This window comes from Mobula hypostoma, chromosome 5 (genome assembly GCF_963921235.1).
Source record: "Mobula hypostoma chromosome 5, sMobHyp1.1, whole genome shotgun sequence".
Classification (NCBI taxonomy): Eukaryota; Metazoa; Chordata; class Chondrichthyes; order Myliobatiformes; family Myliobatidae; genus Mobula; species Mobula hypostoma.
In genome coordinates, this window is record NC_086101.1 from 113,364,755 (window position 1) to 113,391,104 (window position 26,350).

Here is a 26,350-nt window from a genome sequence, read left to right on the forward strand (position 1 = left end):
ACTTCTGTACCTTCTGCCTGATGGGAGCTGTGAGAAGATGGCTTGGTTGAGATGGTGGGATTTTTGGTGATGGGTGCTGCCTCCAGTAGAAATGACCGCTGGCAGGGAGGGTTGTGCCCGTGATGTATTGAGCTGAGTCCACCGGCCTCTGCAGCTCCTTACGTTCCTGCACATTTTAACTGCTGTACCAGACCGAGATGCGACCAGTCAGGATACTTTCAACAGAGGATCTACGGAAGTTTATTAGAGTGTTCGGTAACATGCTGACCCTTCTTAACCTCCTAAGAAAGTAAGTACACTGGGGCACCTTCCTTGTGATTGGACTCTGGGCCTCACAACGATCTTGCACTTTATAGATTACTTGCACTGCACTTTTCTGGTAGCTTTCACACCCTATTCTCCGTTGTTACTAAAGTCATAGTTAGTTGCTGCCCATTACGCCGCTGGCGCTCAGGTCAGCAATGATGGTTCTCCATCTCTGGCGGTGTTCACAGCTTCCTTCATCATGTCAGTGGCTTCCTCTCGGTTTTCACTACTGTCAGTCATGCAAGTCCCGGGTGGAGACTCAGGAATACCATCGCACTCAGATAAAGGAGAATTCTTCATTGTTGTTTCTGTAACATTTTGTTTGACCAGTCAGGGTTGTTAGCCCTGAGCTGAACTGCTGAACCTGGAGGACTGGTGGTCCACTCTTAGTCTGGCATCTACCCTTTGACCTGTCTGGCATGGATGACCCTACCAAGAGTGAAAACATAAACCCTGACAATCTAACAAATCATGCCAAGGTGAAAGAACAGGCAGCTGTTTGGAAAACCTACAAAGGAAGCAAAATCAGAATCAGGTTTAATACTACCAGCATTTGTTATGAAATTTGTTAACTTTGTGTCAGCAATACATGATAAATTCAGTTTTATAGGCATCCATTAGTCTAATGAAACCATGGATTTGCACCTTGGAAGGTTTCCAGGGCGCAGGCCTGGGCAAGGTTGTATGGAAGACCACTATTGCCCTGCAAGTCTCCCCTCACCATGCTACTGATGTTGCCAAGGGAAGGGCATTAGGACCCATACAGCTTGGCACCGGTGTTGTCGCAGCGCAATGTGTAATTAAGTGCCTTGCTCAAGGACACACAGATTGCCTCAGCCGAGGCTCGAACTAGCGACCTTCAGATCACTAGACCGACGCCTTAACCACTTGGCCACGCGCCAGCGCAATTCAGTTTTAATAGTTAAGATAAGCAGTGGAAAAACGGAAATTTAAAAAGGCTTGGAAGGAACGTGTAGTACGGGCTGGGAGCGGTTCAACGGGTCGAATGGCCTCTAGGGCGGGGCGCTCCTGTGACTCGCTGCCGCCCCTCGGTGGCTGCGGCTGTAAGGGCCGCGGTAACAGAAGGAAACTGGAACGCCCTACGTTACCTCGACAACCACCGACGGGCGGTCCTGATTGGCTGCCGCCCTCCATCGCCCGGCGTGGGGTTTCCAGAGGCGGCTGACAGGGCTTGTTGCGCCCAGCCTTGTTTTCGCGGAGCAGGCTGCAGCTTAAAGTCAGTTTATTAAATCAGAATTTAAAACAAAAGGCTCCCCCCCCTCTCCTCTCTGAAGAACATCACAGAAGGGACACGCTTCCAGCAACCAACTGCAAAGGTAACCTAACTATTTGATGCAGTTTATCTCAATTGGTTTGAACAATTCCACCCTCCCCGTTAACCCAGTTGTCAGTAGAGCCGGGGAGGATGCTGCGCGAAATCTTCCTCAGGCGAGGCGGTGAAGACTTTGGGTTCCTGCTTGGGAGTTGTATTTGTCGTGGGGTGTGGGGAGAGGGACGCAGGAGGTGGCGAGTGTCAAGCGAGTGGGAGGAGGCTGAACTCCGAGGAGGTTTCAGAGGAGTGCAGCGGCTCGAACAGCATCGCAGAGTTTCCTTGACGTTAGTGACAGACCTGTCCCCAGCCCAGCCCAGCGATTCACTTCCCAGGCCAAATGCTGTTAGTCAGAGCGGCATCACACCAGCACGGGGGCTTTATAAATACACCTCGGCTATTGTTGTAAGGGGAGACAGAGAGGAATTAATTGCTGCTTATTCCCGGTAACACAGCCCCAGGAAGTCCTGTTAACACTCTGCGTGCCGGGGCGTGTGTGTGTGTCTGTCTCTCTCTCTCTCTCTCTCTCTCTCTCTCTCTCTCTCTCTCTCTCTGTCCCTGTATGTATGTGTGCGCGTCTCTCTCTGTCTGTCTCTGTGTGTCTTTCTTTGTCTCTCCGTATGTGTGTGTGTGTCTGTGTCTCTCTCTGTCACTCTGTGTGTTTTTCTCTCTCTCTCTGTCTCTTTGATTCTGTCTGTGGCTTTCTCTCTGTGTGTGTCTCTCTCTGTCTCTCTCTGTCTCTCTCTATGTCTCACTCTGTGTGTGTCTCTCTGTCTCTGAGTGTGTCTCTTTCTCTCTCTCCTGTCTGTGTGTTTCTCTCTCTGTCTCTGAGTGTGTGTGTCTCTCTCTCTCTCCTGTGTTCGTGTGTGTATGTGAGTCTCTCTGTGTGTGTGGGTCTCTCTCTGTGTGTCTGTCTGTTTCTCTGCCTGTGTCCCTGTGTGTGTGTGTGTGTGTGTGTGTGTGTGTGTCTGTCTCTCTCTCTCTCTCTCTGTCTCGCTCTGCCTCTGTGTCTGTCTGTCTCTCTCTTTCTCTCTGTCTGTCTCACTCTGGCTCTCTCTCTCTCACTCTGTGCGTATCTCTTTCTCACTCTGTCTGTGTCTCTGCATCTCTTTCTGTTCTTTCTACCCTGTCTCTCTGTCCTCCACTTTTACTTCTCTGCACCTGACCCTCAATCCTCTTAAAGTCCAACATCCAAATCAGTCTTGAGTATATCACCCTCTTCAGGGGACAATTTCAGCAATTCACTCCCCTCTTATCCTGTGACTGTGTGATGGGACAGTGTAGAGGGAGCTTCACTCTGTGTCTGACCCTGGGAGTGTGTGATGGGACAGTGTAGAGGGAGTTTCACTCTGTGTCTGACCCTGGGAGTGTGTGATGGGACAGTGTAGAGGGAGCTTCACTCTGTGTCTGACCCTGAGAGTGTGTGATGGGACAGTGTAGAGGGAGCTTCACTCTGTGTCTGACCCTGAGAGTGTGTGATGGGACAGTGTAGAGGGAGCTTCACTCTGTGTCTGAAGCCAGGAGTGTGTGGTGAGATGGTGTAGAGGGAGTTTCGCCCTGTGTCTGACCCTGGGAGTGTGTGATGGGACATTGTAGAGGGAGTTTCACCCTGTATCTGACCCTGGAGTGTGTAACAAAGTAATGTGGAAAGATCTTGATATCTTATTTTTAATTACATTGAGCAACATACAAAATGCTGGAGAAACTCAGCAGGTCAGGCAGCATCTATGGAAATAAACAAATAGCTGATGTTTCAAGCTGAGATCTTTCATCGGTGCTGAGGAAGGAAGGGGGAAGAAGCTGGAATAAGTTGGGGTGAGGGGGAGAGGTGCACAAGCTGGCAAGTGATAGGTGAGACCAGGTGAAGGTGAAGAAGGGCGGGTATAGATGGGGAGGGGTATAATGTAAGAAGCTGGGAGGTGATAGAGACAAAAGGTAAGGGGTTGAAGAAGGTGGAATCTGATAGGAGAGGAGTGTGGACTGTGGGAGAAAGGGAAAGAGGAGGGGCACCAGGGGCAGGTGAGGAGAAAGGAAGGGGTGAGAGGAGAAGGAGGGGGGTCCCTGGATGCCAAACATTGTGGACATGCTATGTTGGTGCCAGAATGTGTGGTGATGCTTGCGGTCTGCCCTCAGTGAATCTTTGGATGATTAATGCAAACGTTTCAGTGTACATGTGATAAATGTATGAATCTGAATCTGGGTTTGATGGTCATTTCTGGCTGAGCAGAAATGGTGGTGACCCCGCCCCACACTCATGAACCCACTGGGCGCGCGTTACCGGGGCCTGAGGTCATGTCCCTGTGGCACTGAGGGGCCAGCGGTGGAAAGGATGAGCAGTTTCAGGTTTCCCCAGTGCCAACATGTCCCCTGGCTCCAACACATCGACCTAATCAAGGAGAAGGCATGACAGTGTCTCTACTTCATTGGGACTTTGGAGAGATTTGGTACGTCACCAAAGGCACCATGGATCACCGCTAAACGTGCAGGCTCTAGGATCGCAAAGGGGTGCAGAGGGCTGTTTACTCAGCCAGTTCCATCACAGGCACAAGCCCCCCCACCACTGAGGACATCTTCAAAAGGCGGTGTTTCAGCAAGGCAGAGTCAATCATTAAGGACCCCCACCACCCAGGACATGCTCGCTTCTCATTGCTACCATCAAGAAGGAGGTACAGAAGCCTGAGGACACACCCTCAATGTTTTCAAAACAACTTCTTCCCATCCACCGACAGATTTCTGAAGGACAATGAGCCCCCATGAGCACTACCTCACTATTTCTTTTTTCCCCTTTTTTTGGCACTAATTAATTTAATTTTAATATATATTACGATAAGAAATATATAGTTATTATCTTGTGCTATTGCCGCATGTTGGAGATACATCTCTACCAAAGGAGGTGTAAGGCTCTCTCCTTCCCTCCGTTAGTCTGCAGTTCACCCTTGGGCAAGGTGTAGCACCTGATTAGCACCCCCTCCCTCGATCAGGGTCATGTGAAGCCATGGGTGCATGTGGTCATATGAGCAGCCGGTGCATATCACAAGTCCTGGTTATGCGACCACTGACGCCAGGCAGACATCTCTGAAGAGTATTGATAATGGCTGGGATCACCTGTCTTGTAAAGGCTCTGCCCAGAAGAAGGCAATGGTAAACCAGTTCTGTAGAAAAATCTGCCAAGAACAATCATGGTGAGGAGTCCGTGATCACCTCTGTAATACGATACAGCACATAATGACTGCCACAAAACACTGAATTTCATGAAATATATCAGTGATACTATATCACATTACTACCATGGTGGAGCAGGTCCAGGAGACTGAGGAGCTGCACTCAATGTTTTAGGTACAGTTTCTTCCCTTCCAACATCAGATTTCTGAATGGTCCATGAACACTGCCTCATTATCCCTTTTACCACTATATGATAGATTTGAATTGAATTGAATGATCTTTATTGTCATTATACATAGGTACAATGAAACTCTGTTTGGCTTCCACTCAGGCAATTAAATAAAGCGGTAGATAAAAACAAGACAGTAATAGAAAAACAGTATTAAATAGAGAAGTAACAGAAAATAAGTTGCAGCAGCACCAGAAGATCACAGTAATGCACAAAGTGCCATTAGTGCAAGTATTTGAGTCCTTGGGTGTGCATGTGTGTGCTCACAGTTTCAGTCATTTTTCTGTGGGAGTGGTGTGATGGAGGCCACAGCTCTGGGATAGAAGCTGTTCCTCAGTCTTAATTGTTCTGGCTTTTAGTGTCCTGAACCTTTTGCTGGACGGCAGCGGGTCAGACAGGGAGTGGCCGGGGTGTGTGGTGTCTCCGGTGATGCTGATTGCTTTCCTCCTGAGTCTGCTGGAATAGATGGTGTCCAGATAGATTTTGTGTTCGCACTGTACTGCTGCCGCGAGACAACAAATTTCACTTCAGTCAGTGATTTCATTTGAGTTAGTGAGTGATGATAAACCTGATCCAACCCACCCCTTCGTTCAGTTGTCTGGGGAGCTAAGATACCTCCCACTGTCAGCAGAGGGGACAGTATCTGGAGGCAACCATGTCTCAGATTCTTTAAAGAAAAAGGTCCTACTGTGAGAAAATTTACAAGGGTGTTGCTGTGACTTGAGGATATGAGTTCTAGGGAAAGGTTGAATAGGTCAGGACCTTATTCCATGGAGTGTAGGAGGATGAGGAAAGATTGATAGAGGTATACAAAATTATGAGGAGTATAGATAGGATAAATGCAAGCAGGCCTTTTCCACTGAAGTTCAGTGAGACTAGAACAAGAGTTCATAGGTTTAGGGTGAAAGGTGAAATGTTTTAAGGGGAACCTGAGGGGAAACCTCTTCACTCCAAGAGTGATGTGAGTGTGGAGTGAGCTGCCAACGTAAGTGGTGCATGCAGGTTCGATTGCAACATTTAAGAAAAGGGTAAATGGATAAGAGGGGTTTTGTGTGGGTGCAGGTTGATGGCACTCAGTAGATCAGGTTAGCACGGGTTAGATGGGCCCAAAGGCCCATTTCTGTACTGTTGTACTCTTGAGATCTGTGGCAAGGTGGAGCTTTACTCTGCATTGAACAGAGCCCAAAAAAATGCTTCAGTGTTGAAGTGAATTGGGTTTCGATGGCGCATCCAGGAACGTAAACGAGTTATCGTGTGTGTGTGTTGAATCCTGGAAAGTTGATGGCATGTGGCTCAGTATCCATGGCAACCAGGCATGCGTCATTGGAATGGGATGTGGGTGGTCGAAACAAATCAAGTAATAGTGTCATCCCAAGGCGGTTCCTTAATCACTCCCTGATATTGCCAACTGTGTTGGTGCGCATGTGAGAATCCTTCTGGTGTCCCTGTAACATTGCTGTCTGATGACAGCACTGTCCCTTTATTTATAAGACCATTAGATGTAGGAGCAGAATTAGATAATTCTGCCCATCCAGTTGCTCTGCCTTTCAATCATGTCTGATTTTTTTTTCTCTCTCTCAAACTTCATTCTCTTGTCTTCTCCCCACAAAATCTTGACAGTACATTCCTGCTTTTATATTCATCCTCTAGAAAAGGAAGCTAATGTTGCGTTTGCCTTCTTTACCACTGACTCAACCTGCAAGTTAACCTTGAAGGAATCCTGAACTGGCTTGCTGATGACACTACTATCTTAGGCCAAATCAAAGGTGGTGATGAATCAGCAAATCGGAGAAAGATTGAAAATCTGGCTGAGTGGTGTAGCAATGACAACAACCTCTCACTCAATGTCAGCAAGACAAAGGAGCTGATAATTGAATTCAGGAGGTCCATGAGCCAGTCCTCATTGGAGAAGGTCAGCAATTTTAAGTCCCTAGATGTTATTATTTGAGAGGACCTGTCCTGAGCCTGGCACACAAGTGCAATTATGAAGAAAGCACGGCAACGCCTCTACTTCCTTAAGAGTTTGCAAAGGTTCGGTATGAAATCTAAAACATTGACAAACTTCTATTGATGTGTAGTGGAGAGTATATTGACTGGCTGCATCACAGCCTGGTATAAAAACACCAATACCTTTGAATGGAAAATCCTACAAAAAGTGTGGATGAAGCCCTGTCCATCACAGGAAAAGCCCCTCCCCACCATTGAGCACATCTACGTGAAGCGTTGTTGCAGGAAAGCAGCATCCACCATTAGGTCCCCCGCCACCCAGGCCATATTCCCTTCCCCTTGCTGCTATCAGAAAGAAGGTACCGGAGCCTCTGGACTCACACCGCCAAGTTCAGGAACAGTTATTACCCCTCAACCATCAGGCTCTTGAACCAAAGGGGATAACTTTATTCAACTTCAGTTGCCCCATCATTGAAATATTCCCAAAACCTATGGACACAGTTTCAAGGACTCTGCATCTCATGTTCTTGATATTTATTTATTATTACTAATTTGTTATTTTATGTATTTGGGCAGTTTGTTGTCTTTTGCACACTGGTTGAATGCTGGAATTGGTGCAGTCTTTCATTGATTCTACCATGGTTATTATTCTATTATGGATTTATTGAGTATGCCCACAAGAAAATGAATCTCATGAATGTATATGGTGACGTATGTATTTTATTTTGAACGTGATGTAAGGGGTTACGGTGTAGCATAACGCTATTATAGTGCCATAAGCTCGGGGTTTAATTCCCAACGCTGTTTGTAAAGAGTTTGTACGTTCTTCCCGTGACTGTGTGGATTTCCTCCGGTGCTGCAGCTCTTTCCTACAGTCCAAAGACACATGGATTGAGGTTAGTGAGTCCTGTGCACGTTGTATTGGCGCTGGAAGCATGGCGATGGTCGTGCCCCCGCACAATCGTCACTGATCTGATTTGATGCAAATGATGCATTTCACTGTATGCTTCGGTGTACTTGTGACAAATAAAGGTAATCTTTAATAAAACTAATCTTTGAACCTCTAATTTAATTATTAATTGAGATACAGTGCAGAATAGGCCCTTCAAGTCACGCAGTCCAGCAACTCACCGACTTAAACCTAGCCTAATCACGGGGCAATTTATAATGTCCAACTAACCTACCAACCGGTACGTCTTTGGACCGTGAGAGGAAACCAGAGCTCCCGGAGGAAACCCACATGGGCACGGGGAGAACATACAAATTCCTTGCAAGCAGCTTTGGGAATTGAAACTGAGTCGCTGGTCTGTAAAGCATTGTACTAACCACTGCGCTACCATTATTGTAATGTTGTCTGGAAACTAATGCCATCATTTCCTTCATCTAGATCATGAACATATGTGTATGTGTGGAATTTAACTAATCAAAACCATTTGTCTGCTGTGCTATTGAGTTGTTCCCTCCTTTCTCCTGAAGTGAGTACAGCAGTGCCACTGTAGGTGGGAGGGCTTCACTGCAGTGTGACATGTTTACATACATTTCCTCTAAAGTTGGGAATTGGTTCATCATTGTCATCTGTACTGAGACACAGTGGGGAAAAATTAGTGTTACAAGCTATGCAGACATATTTCAAAGGATTAGCTCTATTTGTCACATAATGTATCATTTCTTAATGCATGCATTACTAAATGATAATAAAAGGGGACTACGTGTCTTCATAATCTAATCTACATCAAAACACACAGTGAAATGTGTCTTGCATCAAGTCAAGTCAGCGAGGATTGTGCTGGGCAGTTCGCAAGTGTTTCCACACCAACACAGCATGCCCACAACTCACTCACCCTCACCCTACCCATGTGTCTTTGGAGTATGGGAGGAAAATGGAGCGTCATGGGGGAGTTCATGCAAACTCCTTAAAGGCGGCAGTGGGATTTGAACCTCAATCAGTGATCATTGGTGCTATAACAGAATTCAGAATACAGAGAAAGTGCAGGCAGACAGGAAGGTGCAGGGTCATAACAGGGTATATCGTGAGGTCAAGAATCCATTTTAAAGTCCAAGAGGTCCATTTGAAATGGCAGATGGAGTTTAACCCAGATAAATGTGAGGTGTTGCACCTTGGTAGGGCAAATATAAGGAGTCAGTACACTGTTAAGGGCAAGGTCTTTGTGTTGTTGAGCAGAGAGATCTTGGGATCCAAGTTCATAACTCCTTGAAAATGGCTACACAGGTTGATAAGGTGGTTAAGAAGGCTTATGGAATGCTTGCTTTTAATAGTCTATTAGTCGAGGCACTGAGTTCAAAAGTTAAGAGGTTATATTGCAACTTTATAAAACTCTGTTTAGGCCACATCTGGAGTATTGCATACAGTTCTGGTTTCCCCCACTATCAGAGGGATGTTGAGGCTTTGAAGAGGATGTAGAAGAGGTTTCTTTCTTTTCAAATCTTTTTATTATTATTATCCAAAATTAACACGAGTACATCGAAGTAAGCAACACTTACAATATCTCAAGAAAAAAAAACATTATTTTAAAGATTGAAAAAATTTTGATGATTTAAAAAAAAACCCTACTAAGCAAGAAAAAGTTGGGGGGGATCCCCCATTAAGTGTTCAACCCTGGAGCCATGCGTCATACAAAAAGCTTCTAAAGATAAACATCAAACCGCCAGCAAGAAAAAAAAATGTAAAGAGGTTTACCAGGATACTGCCTGGTTTAGAGGTTATGTGTTATCATGATAGGTTGGATAAACTTGGGTTGTTTTCTTGGAGTGCCAGAGACTGAGGGAAGATCAGATAGAGATTTATAAGATTATGAGAAGCATAGATAGAGTAGACAGGGGGTGTCTTTTTTTTTCCAGGATAGAAATGTCTAATTCCAGAGGGAACATGAAGGGTAAGTTTTTTCTTACTCGGGAGTGATGGATGCCCAGAATGCTCTGCCTGGTATGGTGGTAAAGGCTTTTAAGAGAAGTTTGGATAGGCACATGGATGTGAGGAAGATGGAGGGATATGGGCATGGTGTAGGTAGGGGGGATTAGTGTTTGGATGTTTTTGATTTGCTTTTAAACTGGTTTGGCACAACATTGTGGGTTGAATGGCCTGTTCCTGTGCTGTACTCTTCTGTGTTTTCTATATTTACGCCCAGCAACATGACGTTGGAAAATTATGTCTTGGAGTTTTCTCTCCAAGTTTGGATTAAGATCTGTCCAGAATTCATGTAGAGATCAAGAGGCCATTAACCCCTTGAAATCTTGGCTCAACTTATTTGAATTAGGTCCAGTCCCTTTCTCAACTTGACCTAATGTCTTTTGTGTCAGTTCTTTAACCAAAATCATCCATAAAATTATGTGGGACATAGACAGGGTGAACAAAATCTTTTACCCAGAGAAGGGGAATTTAAAACTAGTAGGCAAAGGTTCAGGGTGAGAAGGGAGAGATTTAAAAGGTACTTGAGGGACAACTTCTTCACTTAGAGGATGGTCAGTAAATGGAGTGAGCTGTCAGAGGAAATGGTTCAGGCGGGTATGATAGCATGTTTGAATAAGTGTGGATAAGGGTTTAGAGCAGGGGTTCCCAATCAGAGGGGGGGTGTCCATGGACTTCTTGCTTAATGGTATAAGTGGTTGGGAACCCTCTGGTTTAGAGAGATGTGGGCCAGATGTGGGCCAAACATGGGCAAATCAGACAGCATCTGGATCAGCATGGATGAGTTGGGCTACAGCCTACAGGGCCTGTTCCCATCCTGCATGACTCTGGCCTGAAGGGCAGTCAGTCAGTCAGGCCCGGAGGCTGTTTGCGCTGGACATCAATTGGAGCTTGTGACAAAGAGATTTGTAAAATTGGGCTAAAGTTCGTGTGAACGAGATCTTGCCAACATCACCCCAGGATGGCCTGGCTCACAGCTTTGAGAATATAAGCTTTTCAACCCCATCATTTGACATAAATGATCAGAATCAGGTTTAATATCACCGGCATATGTCATGAAATTTGTTAACTTTGTGGCAGCAGTACAATGCAATACAGATAATATAGAGAAAAAATTGTGAATTACAATAAGTGTGTGTATATAAAATAAGTATTACAAAAATAAAAAATATTTATCGGTTCAATGTCCATTGAGAAATCAGATGGCAGAGGGGAAGAAACTGTTCCTGAATGGCTGAGTGTGTGCCTTCAGGATCCTGTACCACCTCCCTGATGGTAGCAATGAGAAGAGGGCATGTTATGGGTGGTAGGGGTCTTTAAGGATGGATGCTGCCTTTTTGAGGCACTGCTCCTTGAAGATGTCCTGGATACTACGGAGGCTAGTGCGCATGATGGAGCTGACTGAGTTTACAACTCTCTGCAGCTTATTTTGATAATGTGTAGTGCTCTCCCCCCACCCCCCAATACCAGACAGTGATGCAGCCAGTAAGAATGTTTCCCACATTAGAAATGTCTTTGGTGGCATACAATGTTTAAAAAGACTTTTGGTTAAGAAACGTTGAGAGGGATATGGACCGACATCTTGGTCAGCACAGATGTTAGGCTGAAGGGCCTGCTGTCACCACCCAGCTTCCTGATTGGCTGTTGGGTTCATGTTCTCTGAGGCATCTGGTTTCCTGATTGGCCCTTGAACCCCTGCTCTCACCACCTAGTTTTTTGATTGGCCCTGATCTCGATTTGGTGGGGAGGGGGTGTGGTTGGTAATGGGACAATGACCAAGGCCTGACACTCGCACCCTCCCCGTCTGTTTGGGATTGCTCCAGTTTGGCTGCGAGTGTGGTGGTGATGGGACACTGAGCGTCTCATCTTGAGCTAGTGCTTTTGAGAACCAAAGAAGCCGCCGTCTCATTGACAGGGGACAAAGGGGAGAAAGGCCAATGAAGTGGAAGTTCAGAGCATCCTTCCTTTTAGGCACGGCCCAGAAAAGAGGCTGGTTTCGAGGCAACGGGACCCCACCCCCTTCTAAACCAGCTCCGCGCCAGCACCCCCCCCCCCAAACCCCTCCCCACTGAATCCAGTTTTGCAAAGCAAGCGAAGGTTTGTGAAAAACAGGAAACATCCACCCGGGTGAGGAAACCAGCCTCGAGTTCCTGTCAGCAAGTCAACAAGCGAGGTTTGAGCCCAGGCGTCGGCTCCCGAGGTGGGCGCCGGTTGGGGGAGGGGGGGAGGGGGGGCGAGGGGTAGTGGATGGTAGGGGAGAAGTTAAACCTCCTTATCCTCCCTGGTCAGTCAGTTGAACTTGAGCTTCAGAGGTGTGAGTTTAAGCGGGTTGTTGGTTTGGGTCTTGTATCTGAGGAAGGATGTGCTGGCCCTGAAGAGGGTCCTGAGGAGCTTTATGTGAATGAAAAGGTTAATGTACAATGAATGTTTGAAGTCCCTGGGGCTGTTCTCAGTGGAGTTCAGAGGGATAATAGGAATAGTTGAACTCTTTGAAACCTTCTGGATAGTGAAGACTCTAATTAATTCTGAGGGATCTTTTTGTTGTTTACTGTGGGGTTGGGAAGGGAGGGGGAATGCGTCCGACACATCTCCACCCCTTGACAGGGCAGCATTCCCTTGGAATTATTGGGAATGCTGTCCCCAGCTTTGTTTATCCAAGGACCCAGTGTTGGGGCTTGAACCTGTGACCATCTGGGATTTAGCCAAAAGGGGCACAGTAATGCATCTGTTAGCCTGATGCTATTGCAGTGCGAACCACTGTCTGTAAGAAGTTTGCAGGTTCTCCCTGTGACCACGTGGTTTTCCTGCAGATGCTCTGGTTTCCTCCCACATTCCAAAAATGCACTTTATTGTCTGCCTGTAACTGTAACACTTTTATTCTCCATCCATAGTACTACCTCAATGCATTGATCTGTATGGATAATGTAAAGCAGTTGGAACGGAGCCTCAGGACTCTCACCACCAGGTTCAGGAACAGCTGTTACCCGTCAACCGTCAGGGTCTTGAACCAAAGGGGATAACTTCATTCAACTTCACTCGTCCCATCATTGAAATGTTCCCACAACCAATGGACTTAGTTTCAAGGACTCTTCATCTCACGTTCTGCTATTTATTTCTTATTTATTTATTATTATTTCTTTCTTTTTTGTATTTGCACAGTTCGTTGTCTTCTCTGCTCTAGCTGAACACCCAAGTTGGTGCAGCCTTTCATTGATTCTGTTATTGTTACTATTCTATAGCTTTGTGGAATATGCCCACAAGAAAATGAATCTCGGGGTTGTATATGGTGACATAATACAGTGCAGAATATGCTGTTCCAGCCCTTCAAGCTGCACCACCCAGCAACCCCCCTTTTTAACCCTGGACTAATCACTGGGCAATTTACGATGACCAATTAACCTTCCAACTGATGTGTCTTTTAATTCTGGGAGGTAACTGGAGCACCCTAAGGAACACAAACACGAAGAAATCTGCAGATGCTGGAAATTCAAGCAACACACACAAAATGCTGGTGGAATGCAGCAGGCCAGGCAGCATCTATAGGAAAAAGCACAGTCGACACTTCGTCTCGGCCTGAAACGTCGACTGTGCTTCTTCGTATGGATGTTGCCTAGCCTGCTGCATTCCACCAGCATTTTGTATGTGTTGCACCCTAAGGAAACCCTTCTGGTCATGGGGAGAACATACAAACTCCTTACAGAAAGTGGCGATATATGTAATTTGATAATAAATTTACTTTGAATTTTGATACTAAACTGGTTTACCAATTTTTGTTTTACATAGGAAGCCAATGTTCATTTCAATTCCACTCATCGTCACCCACCTTTCTTTCTCCCTGTCAGTGTGGCAATTCACACCTCTTTCCCCCTTTCCCACATCAAACCTGCTTCCCACACCACACCAATCAATATAGCTTATCTGTCAGTTCACAGATGGGGAAGCTCAGTGCCGCAACGGGTAGAGTCATTATGTTATGATCCTTGAGACCTGGGTTCGAACCCCACTCCCGTTGTTTATGGGTTCTGTGTGGAGTTTGCACATTCTCCCTATGACCGTGTGGTTCCCCTGCGTTCCTCCCATGTCCCAACAATGTACGGGTTGGTGTTAGTGAGTTGTTGTGCTATGTTGACGCTAGAAACAAGGCAACACTTGTGGCCTAGCCCCAGCATATCCTCAGACATCAGCAGTTTCTTGCACCAGAAGTTATTCCACAGTCAAAGTCTCTGTGTTTGGACTAAATAACAACTGAACCTCTTGACCATGTCTGTATGCTTTTATGCAGTGAGCCACGTGTTTCTCCCAGGTGCTCCAGTTTCCTCCCATACTCCAGTACAGTGTGAGGTTGGTGGGTTAGTCAGCAGCTGTAAACTCCTCTATGTGTGCGGTTGGGGGTGAAGGGTTGAATTGGGTTGAGGGGTTTTAGCTGATGGGACAGTGGGGAGAATAAAGTGGATTAATGAAGGATTGGTAGCACATACAGATTCGGTGGGCCAAAGGACTTGATTTTACTGCGCTTTCCCTGTCCCTCTCTGACACAGCTAACTTCCTTGTCACTAAACTCAACTTCAGAGTTTGCCTCTCTCTCAGGGGTATCTTAATTCTAGACACAAACAATTGTGTGTGAGTGAGAGATAGAATCTGAGAGGAAACCAATGGGGTCATTCACATTGTCTGTCCCTCTTCGTCTCTCTGTCTCATGTATATACACATCTGGAGGTGGGGATTGAACTCCTGCATTTCCCTTCCTGAAGTTCACAATCAATTCCTTGGTCTTGCTGACATCGAGTGTGAATTGTTGCAACAGCAGTTGATCTGTCTCACTCCTGTACTCCACCTCAGCATCACCTAAGAACCTTCAGACAATAGTAGTGTCATTGGGGAATTCATGGATGGTCTTGTAGCTATGTGCTCTATGAATTTTCACCATTGACCCTTTGGGGTGTGCGTTCTTTGATTTATGAAGTTATTTTCCACTCTATGAACAGCTCACCACTTTTTCAATAGGAGTTCACTTTTTCTGAGATACCTAAACTAATTTTGCTCAGCCATCTTCATCTCTGAAGCTATCGAAACATAGACATAGTGGCCACTTTCAAAATAGGGAAGAAATGTGATCCAAGTGACTTTGACCATGGAATGATTGTTGGTGCCAGATGGGATGGTTTGAGTATCTGCTGATCTGGGAATTTTCATGCACAATGATCTTTGGAGTTTACAGAGAATGGTGCAAAAAAACAACACAAAAAAAATCCAGTGAACAGCATTTCTGTGGGCAAAAATGCCCACGGAGGTCAGAGGAGAATGGCCAGTCTGGTTCAAGCTGACAGGAAGGCAACAGTAACTCAAATAACCACATGTTACAACAGTGGGGTACAGAAGAACGTCTCTGAATGTATAACATGTCAAACCTTGTAGTGGTTGGGCTACAGCAGCAGAAGTCCACGAACATATTTTTGCATAGTAGGGGAATTAAGGGTCGTGGGGGAAAGGCAGGGAGGTGGAGATGAGTCCATGGTCAGTTCAGTCATGATCTTATTGAATGGCGGAGCAGGTTCGAAGGGTCAGACGGACTTCTCCTGCTCATATTTCTTACGTTCATATACTCAGGGGCCAGTTTATTAGGTGGCTCCTGCAGTTAATACAATGGCCACCGAATGTATGTGTGCCTGTGATGCCGATTGCAAGTAAGCTTTACATTGCATTTCAGCAGACACGGACTTGCGCATATGACAATATACTTGATTTTGATTTTAAAGGTATGCACAGTAAAAGTATCCAAGACAGGTATGTTTGCCCATTACGTTTAGGGCAGCATTGAAGATCCTTCATCTCTGGTGGTGTTCAGGGCTCCCTTGATCGTGTCAGTGGCTTCCTTCATCATGTCAGTAGCTCCTTCTCAGTTTTCACTACTGTCAGTCCTGGGTGGAGACTCAGGAATACCATCACACTCAGATGTAGAAGGATTCTTCATTGTTATTTCTGTAATAGTTTTGTTTTACCAGTCAGGATTGTTAGCCCTGAGCTGAACCCCTGAACCTGGAAGACTGGAGGACCACTCTTAGTCTGACCTCTACCCTTTGACCTGTTTGGCATGGGTGACCCTACCAAGAGCCAAAGTATAAATCTCTGACTCCAGCCAACATAGCTCTCTGTGTCATTGAGGAACAAGCCTCCAAACCCAATGACATGGTTGTGGTCCTCTTGAAGGCCACATCAGGCAAGCAATAGCAATATTCGGTGTCAGTGAGGAGAAGGTGGTTAGACTGTACAGGGTAGAGGAGGACTGGTCATACTTTTGCATATGACAGTACATGACATTGACTGTTGATAACTTGGATAACCTGGCCTACAATTGTTTGGAAGTTCAGATAGTTCAGTTTGTTATTCAAACATCAGTCCAGGAATGTGAATCAGGAGTCCAGAGGGAAAATGGTACGCATGGCCAGAACTGGGCATCTGGCATTAAAGTTGGGTGGGATGGAAGCCGAGATTGATATTGGTCTATTATTGTCACATACAAAAAGTTGTTCTTGGGCCGGCTGGTGGCGCAATGACATCAGCGCCGGACTCAGGAACAGAGGTTCCTGGGTTCGAACCCAGTCGGATCTGCTCCCAAGTACGCTTCCATGCGTGCCGGGTTGAGTGTCGAGATCACAACTTGACCTCGTAAAATAAAGGGAAAAATACTGCAAAATGTCTATGTGAGGAGTGGTGCGCCACACAGTCTCTCTCTCTCGCTCCGCGCCTTGCAAAGGCATGAAAAAGACATCGTCCCGCCAACATCACACACACACGGACGCACGCAGACACACATGCACAGACGCGCATGCACGCACATGCCAAAAAAAAAGAAAGAAAAGAAAAATTGTTCTTGCTCTTGCAGACCAGACTCGATGGACTAATGGCCAAGTTCTGCTCCTATGTCTTATGTATTGAAATAAGGTGAAAAGCCTGTCTTGCACACTGTTCATGCAGATCAGATCATTACACAGTGCATTGAGGTAGAGCAGGGTAAAATAATAACAATGCAGAGTAAAGTGTAACAGTTACAGAAAAAGTGCAGTGCAGAAAAACAATACAGTGGAAGATCGTAAGGTAGATTGTAAGGTCGAGTCCATTTTTTTAAAAAAGTGGTCTGTTCTGGTTCAGGAGCCAGATAGTTGAAGGGTATTAACTGTTCCTGAACCTGTGGTGTGAGTCCTGAGGCTCCTGTACCACCTTCCTGATGGCACAGCGAGAAGAGAGCTTGACCATTGTAACATAACTGAAATCTTCTTGTACTAGAGAATGAATCAGAATTAGGATTATGATCACTGACATCTAGAGGTCCCTGGTTCATTCTGCGTTTTGGAACTGGTAATTTTTGGGTGAAATGCTGGTTTTGCAGTTCGTGTAACGCTTTGCACAGCCAGTGATTGGGGTTCAATTCTGTCTGTAAGGGGTCTGTAAATTCACCCCATGACCATGAGGGTTTCTCTGAGTGCTCCAGTTTCCTCCAACATACCAAAACAAAAACTTGCGGGCTAGTAGTGGACATACTATGTTGGCATCAGAAGCATGGTGACAATTGCGGGCTGCCCCCAGAACATATTCGGACGGTGTCGCTCGTTGACTCAAATGATGCTTCACACTATGTCAGAATTGGAATCAGGTTTAATATCACCAGCATATGTTATGAAATTTGTTGTTTTTGTGGTAGCAGTATGATGCAATACATAGTAATAAAAAAAATGAATTGTGCTTTCTGTGTGTGTGTGTGTGTATATATATTAAAAATAAAATAATTACCAAGTGGTAAATAAGTAATTTAAAAAAAAAGAGTAGTGAGGTAGTGTCCATGGGTTCAATGCCCATTTAGAAATTGGATGGCAGAGGGGAAGAAGCTGTTCCTGAATCGTTCAGTGTGTGCCTTCAGGGTTCTGTACCTCCTTCCCGATGGTAGCAATGAGAACAAGGCACGTCCTGGGTGATGTACATGTGACATGTGACAAATAAAAACAACAGGAATTCTGCAGATGCTGGAAATTCAAGCAACATACATCAAAGTTGCTGGTGAACGCAGCAGGCCAGGCAGCATCTATAGGAAGAGGCGCAGTCGACGTTTCAGGCCGAGACCTGACGAAGGGTCTCGGCCTGAAATGTCGACTGCGCCTCTTCCTATAGATGCTGCTTGGCCTGCTGCGTTCACCAGCAACTTTGATGTATGTTGTTGTGACAAATAAAGCTACTTTTTAGCTTACGCATGTTGTGAAATGAGTTGTTTTGTGGCAAGACACAAAATATTACTACAGTACAGTATATAATAGTACAAAGGAAGAATAGTGAGGTGGACACTAAAGTTTAAAGTTCGACATAAATTTTATTATCAGAGTAGATGTATGTCACCATATACAACCTTGAGATTCGTGTTTGTTTTTTTGCTGAGCACCTGCTTATCAGGATCACGTGAAGCCATGGAAGCAGGTGGTTGTACAAGCAGCCAGTGCATATCACAAGTCCTGGTTATGCATTCACTGACTCCAGGCTGACAATCTCTGAAGAGTATTGATAATGACTGGGGTCACCCATCTTGCAAAGACACGGGCCAGAAGAAGGCAATGGCAAATCACTTCTGTAGAAAAATTTGCGAGAACAATCGTGGTCATGGAAAGATCATAACTGTCCACGTCACACGACGTGGCACATAATGACCCTGTACATTGGAGCTGCCATACCAGGCGGTGATGGGCCCAGTCAGAATGCTCTTGGTACATATGCAGAAATTTTCAAGAGTCGCGGCTGATGAAATATGGACCATGTGGTGGCAGAAGAGATAATTTGGCATTCGTTTCTAACACAGAACAGTATAGGATGCAAGGAGGCTGCAGAAGGACTTGATCAGATTAAGAGAGTGGGCAAAGAAGTGGCAGATTGAATACAGTGTCAGAAAGTGTATGGTCATGCACATTGGTAGAAGAAATAAAAAAATGTAGACTATTTTATAAAAGGAGAGAAAATTCAAAAATCTGAGGTGCAAGGGGACTTGGGAGTCCTCGTGCTAGATTCCCAAAAGGTTAATTTGCAGGTTGAGTCAGTGGTGAGGAAGGCAAATGCAATGCAAAAGCAAGGATGTAGTGTTGAGGCTTTATAAGGCACTGGTGAGGCCTCACTTGAAGTATTGTGAGCAGTATTGGGCCCCTTATCTTAGAAAGGGTGTGCTTACATTGGAGAGGGTTCAGAGGAGTTTCACAAGAGTGACTCTGGGAATGAAAGGGTTACCATATGAGGACCATATGATGGTTCTGGACTTGTACTCACTGGAATTCAGAAGAGGGGATAATCTCATTGAAACCTATTGAATGTTGAAAGGTCTTGACAGAGTGGAGGTGGAGAGGATGTTTCCTCTGGTGGGGGAGTCTAAGACCAGAGGACACAGCCTCAGAATAGAGGGACGTCCATTTAGAATGGAGATGAGGAATTTCTTTAGCCAGAGAGTGATGAATCTGTGGATTTCGTTGCCTCAGGCAGCTGAGGAGGCCAAGTCTTTGGGTATTTAAAGCAGTGGTTGATAGGTTCTTGATTAGTCAGGGCATGAAGGTTTACAGGGAGAAGGCAGGAGATTATAAGGCTGAAAGTGAAACGGTGGAGCAAACTTGACGGGCCAGTGGCCTAATTCTGCTCCTGTATCTTATCGATTTATGGGATACAATTGGAGATGACTGTTTCAAGATACAATAATTTATCGTTTAGAGTTGCGTCACATCTTCTCTAATCTGTTACTTGAATACCCGTTTCAGCTCTGCCATTTCGAAGGGAGAGACTCCATTTTCGATTGGCATAAATTCTTGCCTTCGGCAGAAGGTTATGGAGCTGGGACCCTTGAGGGTGGGGAAGGATCAGCGTTCACTGCCTGCAGTATCCTCATATATCAGGCGCTCCACATTATCATGGGGGCATTGGCAGAAAGGGTAGACCAACTGAGCTTGTCCCCTCCATCAATGACCGGGCCACCATACCACCCCAAATGTGAGGCATGCCTGGGTGTCCGAGGGTGACCTGGCTGTGAGGGAGGGGACAGTGTGAATTGCAGCCACTGCTTGGAGCGTGCTTTGCTGTTCAATTCTTGGCCTGGGAGGGCCATCAGTTCCTTTTTGTGGGATATAAATAGCTGGTAGGGGAAGTGAGCGCTGGAGTTGCTCAGCATGCCTGTCCTGTAGGAACGGGCAGTGAGGGTTATATGGGAGCAGCAGGGAGGGACCAGCACTGTGCAGAATGGGGTTCACTGCCTTCTCACTCACCACCTCCTTTCACTGTGTGTTAGTACCCTCCCCTATCTCTCCCATCCTACCCCCTCCACCTCCTGTCCCTCCCCCTCCCTATCAATGTCTCTTTCCGCCCTCTCCCTCTCTTTCCCTCCACATCCACCCCCCCCCTCCACCCCCAAACCACAGTGGCTTAGTACAACCTCAATTTACTTGAAAAACAATACTGGTATAAGGAGCAAACAGAAACTAAAGCAAACTAACTTGAAACATTGAACAGCACAACACAAGAACAGGCCACAGAACCTACAGCCCACAATGTGCTACTAGACTAATAAATTAGTAATCAAATGGCCAACGCGACTAATCCCTTCTGCCTACACAAAGGTCAGATCCTTCCATTTCCTGCTCAGTCAAGGACTCTTCATCTCATGTTCTCAACACTTATTGCTTATTTATTCATTATTATTGTTTCCCTATCTCTGTCTCTCTCTTTCTGCACCATCCAGCGATCCCCCAATTTAATCCTAGCCTAGGACATAAATCCTAGCCTAATTGTGGACCGTATACTGTGGGAGGGAACTGATGCCATCATGGGGAGAACATACAATCTCTTTACAAGAAGTGGCAGGAATTGAACCCAGGTTCCCTGTACTGCAAAGTGTTGTGCTAACCACTACGCTACAGTGCCGCCCACAAGAAAATGAATCTCAGGGTTGTATACGGTGTCATACGTGCACTTTGATAATAAATTTACTTTGAACTTTGAACTTCACATGAAGAACCTCTTCAAGGATCAAGGGCCAATTTTATTCACCATTTACATATATATATATTTATTTATTAGGAATTTACTATGTTGTATTGGTCAGGGCATGACATCCAAGAAAAGTACGAAATTCCAAACTCTGAAAACCTCTGAAATCCGAAAATGTTTTGAACACTGAGACATGATGTCAAAGTGAAAAATTCCACAAGGGGCTGGGAAGATTCCCAGGTGATGTGCAGGTCTCTGCAAACCACAAGCAGTTCTGAGAAGTAACCCCACATATGCAATGAACAAAAGTTAATAACCAGCAGGCTGGTTGCAGAAATTTAAGAAAAGTTATGGCATTAAATTTTTAAAGATTTGTGGTGTGAAGCGTCTGCTGATCACTAAGTAGCAGAGAAATTCATTGGGTTTGACAAGATTGTCGCTGATGAAAGTCTAACGTGCCGAATGGCTGCATCAGTACATATGTGTGATGAGCAAGTGTAAGATGAAGACTCCGTACCGGTAGCACATAAATTCAGAGTCGGGAATGATGGTGATCCCAAGCTATCTCATTATCTACTCCAAAACTTGGAACACTTTCAGCCCCAAGCATTGCGGATAAGGGATAGTCAGCCTGTAATTATATAAAAGGTAAAGTTGGAGGTTAAAGTATAGTTAAAGTGCATAAATACCAACACGTATTTATAATCTAAGCAGCATTATGAAAAATAGTTTAGAGTGTTTACAGTGCAGTGACGGGGTAATAGATATTGCTCTCTATCATAATGAACACCCGATCATATTTAAAGGTACTTCCAGCGTGGCTAACTTCAGCTCTAACACCATATTCAAGTTTGCTGATGACACCATTGTTGCGGGCCATATCAAAGGTGGTGATGAATCAGCGTACAGGAAGGAGACTGAAAATCTGGCTGACTGCTGTCATAACAACAACCTCTCACTCAATGTCAGCAAGACCAAAGAACTTCAGGAAAGGGAAACCAGGGAGCTGTGAGCCATGATCAGAGATGGAGAGGATCAGGAACTTCAAATTCCTGGGTGCTACTGTCTGCAATGCTTGGGGCTGAAAGTGTTTCAGGTTTTGGAATAGATAATAAGGTAGCTTGGGATCACCATCATTCCCGACTCTGAAACACCAGTGTCTTTGAACGGAAAATCCTTCAAAAGGTTAAGATGATGCTACCAAACGTGTGACAGCTTCCTGGTATCAAAAGCTAAGAAATCTAACTAAAAACTTCCCTAAAAATACCTTTCCTGAGGTAAATTGTGTTAAATTATCACTGCAAACAGTGAAGGGGCGAGCGATGGGAGGCAGGTCTGGGGAATGAATCGATACAGATGGAGTTCCAATGCCTGTATTACTGGCCGGGGTGCAAGTCTGGATTGCTGTGGCTACTGAGCTGATTTGAAGAGATCAGAGCGACTTCAGGCTGGGTGATGAAATCTGGGCCAGGAGCAAGTTGCTGGGCAGCATGGTTTAGAGCCAGAGCCCTTCACAGTAGTGGTGCCTCGGTCCTAGTGTGAGGTACAATGTGCAGTTCAGACAACTTAAACGCTGGCCATGATCCGATGCGAGAGCATATTTTGCTTGCTCGCCGCGATGTTCACTCTTTTCTCCGGGGTGTGAAGCCTTTCGCTGTTCCGTCATTGGGTCAATTTAAATTCTGGCCCAGGTGACTTAAAAGACAGGAGGAGAGCGGGAGGAGAGTGGATTTCGCCCGTTCTCTGCAGTGGTCATCTCCATGGCGCTGAGGCTACGAAGACTGCCCTGGCTGCCGTGCTCCGTACCTGCTAATATGATGAACTGATAAGTGAGGCTTTGGGCCTACTCCGGGCTGCTCTAAGGTTCAGATCTGAGGACTTATCTTTGGTTGGGAATGCTGTTGTTCGCCTCAATTGCTTGCATGACTTGTATATTTTTTTCTTTCTCTTGTGCATCGGGTGTTGGTCTTTTATTTTTATTTTTATTCTTCTTTAAATTGGATTCTTTCGGTTTTCTTGGTTTGTGGCTACCTGTGAGCAAGCAAATCTCAAAATTTATAATTTATACATTCCTTGATGATTAATGTACTTGAATCTTGGGTTCAGCCCAGTACATCACGGGTAAAGCCATCCCAACCACTGAGCACATCTATGTGCAATGCTGTTGCAGGAAAGCAGCATCCAGCATCCACCATCCAGGCCATGCTCTCTTCTCGCTGCTGCCATAAGGTAGAAGGTGCAAGAGCCTTGGGTCTTGCACCACCAGGTTCAAGAACAGTTACTATCCCTCAACCACCTGGTTCTTGAACAAAAGGGGATAACTATGCTCACTTGCCCATCCATTGAGCTGTTCCCACAACCAATGATCTCACTTTAAGGACTCTTTACCTCATCATCGCATGTTCTCATTATTTATTGTTTATTTATATTTGCATTTGCACAGTTTGTTGTCTTCTGAATTCTGGTCGATCTTTCCTTGATCCTGTTAGAGTTACTATTCTACAGATTTGCTGAGTATGCCCACAGGAAAATGAATCTCAGGGCTGTATGTGGTGACATATGTGTACTCTGATAATAAAATTTACTTTGAACTTTGAAAACTTTGAAGTACTTTCAGAAGTTCAGTTGCTATTGCAACTTCAGCAACGTAGCAATATTTTACACAGAGCAATTCCACAACTGTTCTTCATTCAGTAGTTTCAGGGGCTGCCTTTCAACAGTGGAGAGTATCCTTGTCTCATGGCCTGGTTGGAAACACCAATGCCTAAGATTCAAAGTCCATTTATTATCAAAGTATGTATGCAATAAACAACCCTGAGATTCATCTTCCCACGGATAGACACAAAGAAACAGCATGGAACCCGTTCAAGAAAACATCAAACACCCAACATGCAAAAAATGAACAAATTGTGCAAACGGCAAAAAGTGAGCGAAAAACATGGAATGTAAAACATCAAACCACAAAATCACTGAAACCGAACTAAGAACAGAAAATCCTACAAAAAGTAGTGGATATGGCTCAGTCTGTCACGGGTAAAGCCCACCCCTCCATTAAGCACATACACAAAGTATTAACACAGGAAAGCAGCGTCCATCATCATAAACCCCCACAATCCAGGCCTTGTTCTCTTGCTGCTGCCATCAGGGAGGAGGTACAGGAGCCTTGGTTCAGGGACAATTAATACCCTACAACCAGCAGGCTCCTGAACTGGTATGGATAACTTTACTCACATCAACACTGAACTGATCAATCAACATAACCTATGGACTTCATTTCAAAGGCTCATAGCTCATGTTCTCAATATATTTTATATTTTTATATTTGCATAGTTCCTTTGCACATTGGTTGCTTATTGGTCTTTGTGGTTTTTCATTGATTCTGATGCACTTCGTACTTCTGTGAATGTCCGCAAGAAAATGAATCTCAGGGTACATGGAGACATAGACGTACTTTGTCAAATTTACTTTGAACTTTGAACAATACTGGAGAGCAGGCCTCAATTCAACATCTCATAGAGTCATACAGGCCCTTCAGTCCAACTCATCTCTCCCATCAGTAGAGGATAGTCATGTATAATGAATTGATCTCAGTCACCATGGAGTGATCAGCAAGCTCAGTTAATGTTAGGAACAGGGAGGACAGTCCAACTATTTTGGTTCTCATCTGCTGGTCCATAATATCTGCTCCAGTCTTAGTTTCAGCATCTTGTTCGTGTGTGTGTGTGTATTCTTTCATTCGGTAACTTGGGTATTGTGTTCAGTGTCAGTCACCCTTACTATAGGAACGATTCCTTTAAGCTTCATGATCTATGGTCAAAGCTGGAAAGAATATGGCAATGGTTTACACATTCTGATTCTTTGACCATGGTCCTGTACTGATGAAGGTCTCAGCCAGAAAAGGCGACCGTCTATTCCCCTCCATAGATGCTGCCTGACCTTTTGTGCGTGGTGGGTTACAATGAGTTCCGAAGAGGGTTTCAGCCTGAAACATTGATTGTTTAGCTCCATTGTGGGCACTAGCATCCGTAGTATCTAAGACGTCTTCAAGGAGCGAAAAAGGCCGCTTCCCTTATCAAGGACGCCCAGCACCCAGGACATGCCCTCTTCTCATTGCTACCATCAGGGAGGAGGTACAGGAGCCTGAGGGCACACACTCAGCGATTCCGGAACAGCTTCCCCTCAGCCATCAGATTTCTGAATGGGTATTGAACACCTACCTCACTACTTTTTATTTCTATTTTTGCACTACTTAATTAATTTAACTAATATACAAACATTTGTACACTACATATACTTACTGCAATTCATGTCTATTATTATGTATTGCATTGTACTGCTGTTGCAAAGACAACAAATTTCACGACGTATGCCAGTGATATTAAACCTGATTCTGATTCCATAGATGCTGCCTGACCTGCTGAGTTCCTCCAGCATTTTGTGTGTGTTGCTTTGCACTTCCAGTATTTGCAGAATCTTGTGTTTCTAGTTTATGTGGACGTTGGGGAATGAAGAAGCAGAGGACATAGGTGGGAGAGAAGAGATTTAATACAAACTTGAGCAACTTCTTCACCCAGAAGCTGGACAGTATATGGTTAGCACAATGCTTTACAGAACGGGTGACCCAGGTTCAATTCCTGCAGCTGCCTGTAAGGAGTTTGTATGTTCTCCCCATGACTGTGTGGGTTTCCTCCACAGTCAAAAGATCTACGGGTTGGTAGGTTAATTGGCATTGTAAATTATTCTGTGATCAGGCAATGTTTAAATTGGGAGATTGCTGGTGTGGTACGGCTGGAAGGGTCAGAAGGGCCTATTCCATACTGTTTCTTAATAAATAAAAATAAAAAAGCTGTGGAACTGCTTGAGGGAGGTACAATAATTTAAAGGACACTAGGACAGGTACATGAATAGGAAGTGCTCAGAGGGAAATGGGGTCTATCTTAGATGACATTTGTGATGGCATGGGCTGGTTGGGCCAAAGGGGATGCCTCTGTATAACTCCATGATTGTCCTTCCATATTGGATCACTAGGTCCCGCCCCATTGCTAGGGACTCACAGGGTCACTTCCTGCTCCTCCCATGTGATCCAAGGCATGGGGCACGTGAGGTCCAGCAGTCATCGGCTGATTCCCCCACCCCAGTTGGTGTTACCATCGGAAATGTCACCCATATGGGCCTGGATTCAGACCTAGGAGAAGTTAATTCTTCAAAAGCTGGAATCTCCCTCGATATCTACTGACCTTCACACACAATCGGTTGGTTCTCTGTCCCTTTCCCCATTGACAGGGCTTCCAATCTCCATTGATTTCAGTTCCTTTCCTAATGACTGACATCGACCACCTTCCTTCCCTCCAAACTTGTCACGTTTTGTCCCCATGCCTGCTTGGATGTCTTTGTGCTCTCCAAATGAAATTCCTCACTTGACCCTAACTGACTCATTATCATAAACATACAG

The 26,350-nt window shown here is 45.2% G+C and overlaps 1 protein-coding gene across 2 annotated transcripts in view; it reads left to right on the forward strand.

Annotated features, from left to right (window-relative positions):
• The first annotated feature begins 1,485 nt into the window (after window positions 1–1,485).
• The window catches only part of LOC134346932 (guanine nucleotide-binding protein G(I)/G(S)/G(T) subunit beta-2), a 155,519-nt gene continuing 130,654 nt past the window's right edge, over window positions 1,486–26,350 (forward strand). For both annotated transcript variants that reach the window (XM_063048803.1, XM_063048805.1), the window contains exon 1: window positions 1,486–1,643. The gene's annotated coding sequence lies outside the window, so the exon portion shown is untranslated. The remainder of the gene's footprint in view (window positions 1,644–26,350) is intronic.